Source organism: Nannospalax galili, unplaced genomic scaffold (genome assembly GCF_000622305.1).
Source record: "Nannospalax galili isolate Female #2095 unplaced genomic scaffold, S.galili_v1.0 scaffold54, whole genome shotgun sequence".
Lineage (NCBI taxonomy): Eukaryota > Metazoa > Chordata > Mammalia > Rodentia > Spalacidae > Nannospalax > Nannospalax galili.
In genome coordinates this window covers 10,157,536-10,163,781 of record NW_008341028.1, presented here as the reverse complement: position 1 = coordinate 10,163,781, position 6,246 = coordinate 10,157,536, and positions in this window count along the sequence as shown.

Below are 6,246 nucleotides of genomic sequence, written 5' to 3'. Positions count from 1 at the left end.
TGTTTTAATTTTTTTCTTGCGTGCATACACACTATGGAGTACATGTGGAGGTTGGAGGACAACTTGCAAGAATCAATTCTCTCCTTCCACCATCTGAGTCCCAGGGATTGAACTCAGATCGCCAGCTTGGTGACAAGCACCTTTACCCATTGAGCCATCGTGTTGGCCCCTGATTTATGTCTTAAGATGACTCTCTGACTGCCACAAAGAAAAAGCCAGTCCAAAGAGGCAATAATGGGAGCCAGAAGGCCAGGTAGGAGGCTCAGAAGTTCGGTGGCTTGCCTAAGTTTGCCTCGTCAGTAACAGCACTGGGTTCACAAACAGATCTTCCATTTGTTCCAGAGCAACATGGTAGAGCTCCCCACTGGCAGGATATATCTAGACTGCATGAGTCCAACCTCTAGTCCATAATGACATATGCCCCAGAGTAGCTACAGGACAGCACAACACATCTGTAGACATTACATCACAATGTCAAACGGTTAGATACAGGGTGAGGAGATGGCTCTGTAGGTAAAGCGTTTGCTGTGCAAGTGTGAGGGCCTGAGTTGGAGCCCTAGCACCCATATGAAAAGCCAGAGTGGTAGTATGCACTTGTAATTCAAGTACTAGGGAGACAGAAACAGGCAGATGCCTGGTGCTCACTGGTCAGTCTGGCAGCCTAGCTGAATCAGCAAGTTCCAGGTAAAAGAGAAAGAACAGGGACTTGGAAAATGTCTTAGTAGGTAACAGGGCTTACTCTGTAAGTATGAAGACCTGAGTACAAATCCCCAGCACCCACGGGAAAAATCGGGCATGGCTTCCAGTGTCTCTAATACCACCACTGGGGGGTACTGGAGACAAATGGATCCTGAGAACTCACCGGCCAGCCAGCTTAGCTGAAACAGCTAGTTTCCAGTTGAGGGAGAGACCCTGTCTCAAGGCAGTGAGGTGGGTGGTGCCATATATCACAGTCACTAAATAAAAAATAAATAAATAAATAAATAAATAAATAAATAAATAAATAAATGGCTGGACACCCATGGTCTATACCTACTTGAAGGTCAAAAGGTGAGTAAGATTATTGCCCCACTCCATGCCTAGCTCCATGGTGCACATGTGCACTTAGATGCACCATTGAACGATGGCTCTGCCTAGGTTGCTGGCTTACAAATCTGCCTAACCCTTGGGATTACCTGGCAGCATTTCGACACCCACCACCCCAAGCTATTCCAGACACACTGAAGTCGCACTAGTATTTGGATGGGGACCTGGCATTTCACTTTTTAAAGCTCTGTTGCGGTTCTCAGAAACATTGTGATACCTGCCAGCACATGCATAGGCAAGGAGAGGTGCACTCAGGGGAGAAATCACTTCTAGGTAATGAATTAGCAACTGAAGCAGGAATAGGAGATGAGTTTCCCCAAAACTGTACCAAGATTCTGAAAGAGGTTCTTGGGAAAGTCACCTTTACCAACAATCTGAAGTGTCAGGGCTGGGCAGGAGCTTAGGGGTTTTCCTTCCAACATCGTAACTTCCAGGTGGTCATTGGACTAGCTGCATAATTTCCTGAGATTCTTGATGCCTCACCCTGTACCAACCATAGCAGCATGTAGGAGCTGCGTCCTTGCAGTCTATTTTTGCAAGTCTTTCTGGTATGTCTGATAGTAGCCGTGCTCAGAACCCACTCATGAAGCTCTCTCTCCATTTCATAGGTAATAAATGGGAGGCCCAGAGAGAAGAGATTTGCCCAGGATGACCCAAGCTAGGAGCTGAGTTTTCAGACTCGGTCTAGAGCTCTTTTCCAATAACTAACCTGTAGCAAAGCACTGCCACAGAGGGAGGAAAGGGAAGATGTGGTCAACCTGTCGGAAGTAACCTGCGAGCCCATTATGTTTAAAGAGCTGCCTCAGCGAGACATCTAATTAGCTGATTGGAGCCCAGTTTCCTTCCTCTGGCTACTGATGTCTCTGCGCCTTTCTCTTCCTGGTGCTGGCCCTTGCTCATCTTAATGTGATCAATTACTCACAGGAATAAATTATGCACATAGTCTACAGTCTATTAGGTAATCATTGGTGTGCTGGCTGAAGAAACCAAGCAGGCAAGACAGGCTGTCTGGAGCAGAGGCCAGCAAAAGGGACCCCTGTGTGTCCCCAGGGTGGAAGGAATCCCTGAGAAGGAAAGTCCCAGTCCTCCAAGCAAAGATCCAGTCCTCCAAGCAAAGGTCCAGTCCTTCAAGCAAAGGTCCAGTCCTCCAAGCAAAGCCCCAGTCCTCAAAGCAAAGCCCCAGTCCTCAAAGCAAAGCCCCGGTCCTCCAAGCAAAGATCCAGTCCTCCAAGCAAAGGTCCAGTCCTCCAAGCAAAGAGGTCCAGTCCTCCAAGCAACGATCCAGTCCTCCAAGCAAAGCCCCGTTCCTCCAAGCAAAGGTCCAGTCCTCCAAGCAAAGGTCCAGTCCTCCAACCAACGATCCAGTCCTCCAAGCAAAGCCCCGTTCCTCCAAGCAAAGGTCCAGTCCTCCAACCAACGATCCAGTCCTCCAAGCAAAGCCCTGTTCCTCCAAGCAAAGGTCCAGTCCTCCAAGCAAAGAGGTCCAGTCCTCCAAGCAACGATCCAGTCCTCAAAGCAAAGCCCCAGTCCTCAAAGCAAAGCCCCGGTCCTCTAAGCAAAGCCCCAGTCCTCAAAGCAAAGATCCAGTCCTCCAAGCAAAGATCCAGTCCTCCAAGCAAAGGTCCAGTCCTCCAAGCAAAGAGGTCCAGTCCTCCAAGCAACGATCCAGTCCTCCAAGCAAAGCCCCGGTCCTCCAAGCAAAGATCCAGTCCTCCAAGCAAAGATCCAGTCCTCCAAGCAAAGATCCAGTCCTCCAAGCAAAGATCCAGTCCTCCAAGCAAAGATCCAGTCCTCCAAGCAAAGATCCAGTCCTCCAAGCAAAGATCCAGTCCTCCAAGCAAAGATCCAGTCCTCCAAGCAACGATCCAGTCCTCCAAGCAAAGCCCCGGTCCTCCAAGCAAAGATCCAGTCCTCCAAGCAACGCTCCCTAGGCCCCTAAGGATTACACTTTCAGGCCAAAGCTGAAAACAGCTTTAGGGACAACAGCTGCTCTGGATAGCACAGCAACCTCCACAGCTTCTCTATATCCATCCCCCCCGCCGAGACCTAGCTCTGATCCAACTTAACCCTGGTCCTGGTGTGGGATGAACAAGGGCGATCCTGCTATAAGCAAAAGACCAACTCAGGGGAGTCTGGGGGCCTGAGACTCTACATTTCTGATGAACTCCCAGTTGATGCCAAGTTCTAGAGGAATAAGGGTTTAGGATTCGGCTTGGATTGTGAGGAGTGGCCAGCCAGCCTTGTTCTCTGGTAGGTTCTTTTACTGTACAGTTCCTTTGATGCACACTTGAGTGCTCTGCTTAGAAAAGTCCCAATATCACTCTGGTCTGACTTGGGTGCTGTCTGTTCACTTCCTTCCTTAGAAGCTATTTTTGACGAAAGCAGTGTCTCCTCACTTAGGCCCTGTTGTATTTTCCTGTTTGTTGCTGTGATAAAAAACACTCCCAAAAGCAAACTGGGGAAGAGAGAGTTTAATCTGGCTTACACTTCCGAATCACAACCCGTCATCAAGGTGGTCAAGGTGGGAATGTAAAGGGGGATCTGAAGAAGTCATGAAACCATGGGAGGATGCTGCTCACTGGCGCTCGCTCTCTCTCTCTCCCTCTCCCTCTCTCTCTCCCTCTCTCTCTCTCCCCCCAGATTTAAAAGACGAGCCATTTCCTAACTCGGAACTTGGAACTTTTTACTGATGGAAGCCGAAGTTTGCAACAGGGAGAGTATCATACCAGGTACATGGTAAGGATTGCAGACCAAGTCATGAAGGAAGGCCAACTCCTCAATCATTGGTCTTCCCAGAAGGCTGAGCCACACTCTCTCTCTCTCTCTCTCTCTCTCTCTCTCTCCCTCTCTCTCAGCTTTTTTATATATCCCAGGTCCACCCGCTTAGGATGGTGCCACCCACAGTAGGCTGGGGCCTCCCATATCAATCATCAGACAAGACAATCTCTCACAGACATGGCCACATAGACTTGGAAAATTCTTCAACTGAAGCTCCCCCTCCTCAGGTGACTCAAGGCTGTGTCAAGTTGATGATAAAAACTAACCAGGACAGGCCTACAAGATAACTCAGAGCAGCATAAAAGCTTGGCCTCTCCATTTTCGTTTTGTGTCTTCTGTCCTTTCCTTTGGGTAAGATTCCTGCTTGACTCTACACAGGCCTGTTAATCACCCATGGGGTCTTGCTACTTAACTTATCTCATCCTCCTTCAAGGCCAAAGACACAAAGATAAGTCATTGTCCTAAACCTGGATTCCAGCAACAACCTATCCTTGCATGATAAATGACCTACAAGATGAAAACAATGACCTATGATGGAGAAGGCCAGCTTTGTCTAGGAACCAGAACCAGATCATGTCTCCTAGTTATGGGGCCAACTTGTAGGACCACACCTTGTCTAGGGTGGCTTAATTATGCATACCTCTTTCCCTTTCCCTAATTCTTCCTCTGTTAAGCCTAAAACTCTATCAGCACCCTGAAGACAAATGCATGGTCACTGGACTCCCTTCTTCCCAGTGTGCTGATTAAATCTTTCTCTGCTTCTGCTGTTATAATTCACATTAATCTGTGGGTGGTGGACATAGCTTTTGGGGGGAGGATGGTGCTGAGCATAGCTTTGGGAGGCTGTGGGAACTAGGGTTTCTGCCCTAAAACCCCAGCTACAGTAATGACCACCTCATCCTCAGTGTATTTTCACTGTACTTTGACACATTCCATTATAACAATACTTCTTTTGTGTAATTTGTCTGTCCTTCAGTGTCTTGGAGCCTTTGTGCAAACTACCTCTCAAGTCTTCAGTGCTGAGCTTGGTAGGGCTCTCTATCCACTAGGCCCCAGAAGGCTTGATATATTTCCAAGAGCTCTCTGAAAACCCATAAGACCCCCCAAACCAAAATCATTGGCTCAAAAACATGAACGGAAAACTTTATGATAGAAATTAATAAAATTTTAATGAAACGTCTACCAAACAAAATATTACATCAACCTCATTAACGGTTTCATTTAATATTCATAAAATTTTCATTACGTTTCAGAACGATACCCAGGTTAGATTTTTCTCACTTTGCCAGAATTCCCGAGTCCTCCTGATAATTGCTGAGAAATCAAAGCCAACTCTACATCAAATGAATTACTTAGCCAAAAAATTTCAAAAGCAAAGTTATAAAAATAAGTCTTATAATTTTTCACGGGAAAAGAAAAAAAACAACCCTGTATTTAATCTGTTTGATGTGTGTGAGATGGAGTCTCCAAGCAAGCCAGCAAGCTCTGGTCTGAAAGCAGTCTTGATGTCTGGCCTAGGGGAAGTGTATGCTAGCTCCTCCTGAATGAATGGATGGGGGTAAAAAAAAAAAAAGGCAATCCAAGCTCCAAAGTGATACTGAAAAGTGTAAAGGTGGGAGGGAAGGAAGAAAAACAGACAGGAGAAATATAGAAAATGTGAGCCAAAGTTTCAAGTCAGCAATGGCAATGCTGGTTAAGCAAGAAATTCAAGTCCCTGCGGCTGACAGAAACAGGCGACATCGCCCCCTACTGGTTGGAGGAGTCCAGTGTCACCCACACAGTTTCAGTTTCGGTTATTGACCTGACCTGGTTGCTTCTCCCACACTAAGAACATCAAAGCCCCTTGGAATTGCCTCAAAGAAAGAAATCAGTGGTCCCTAAGGATGAAAACTCCGCCTGTCTTCCAGTTAGGAGCTAAAGGGAAGCGTCAAAACTGGCTCCATGTCAGACATCCTGACATGGGTCCAATCCCATCTTGAACCGATTTCTACCTTTTCCTCAAACCACTTTTTGTCTAACCTGTTCCATGTGTTTTTCTCTCTGATGGAAAATGGGCTTTACTTTCATTTCAAAGAGCATCATAGAAAAGTCTGGGGGAGAGGACCTTGCTCTAAGACTAGTAATATTGGGCAAGCTCTTCTAAGGAAGTTATCAGAGATAAATGGGAAAATTTATATAAAGATATCCACTGCAGCATTATTTATAACAGCAAAGAACTGGAAACAGCCTAAATGCCCAACAACAAGGGGTGGTTAAATAAATCATGATTCACCCATATAAGAGATTATGCAGCCTTTAGCATTCAGGGTTTTGAAGATTTCTTTTACAGAAACAGCCAATCATTACTTCCTAGGCAGTATGTCAGAGCTCTGAGAACACAAA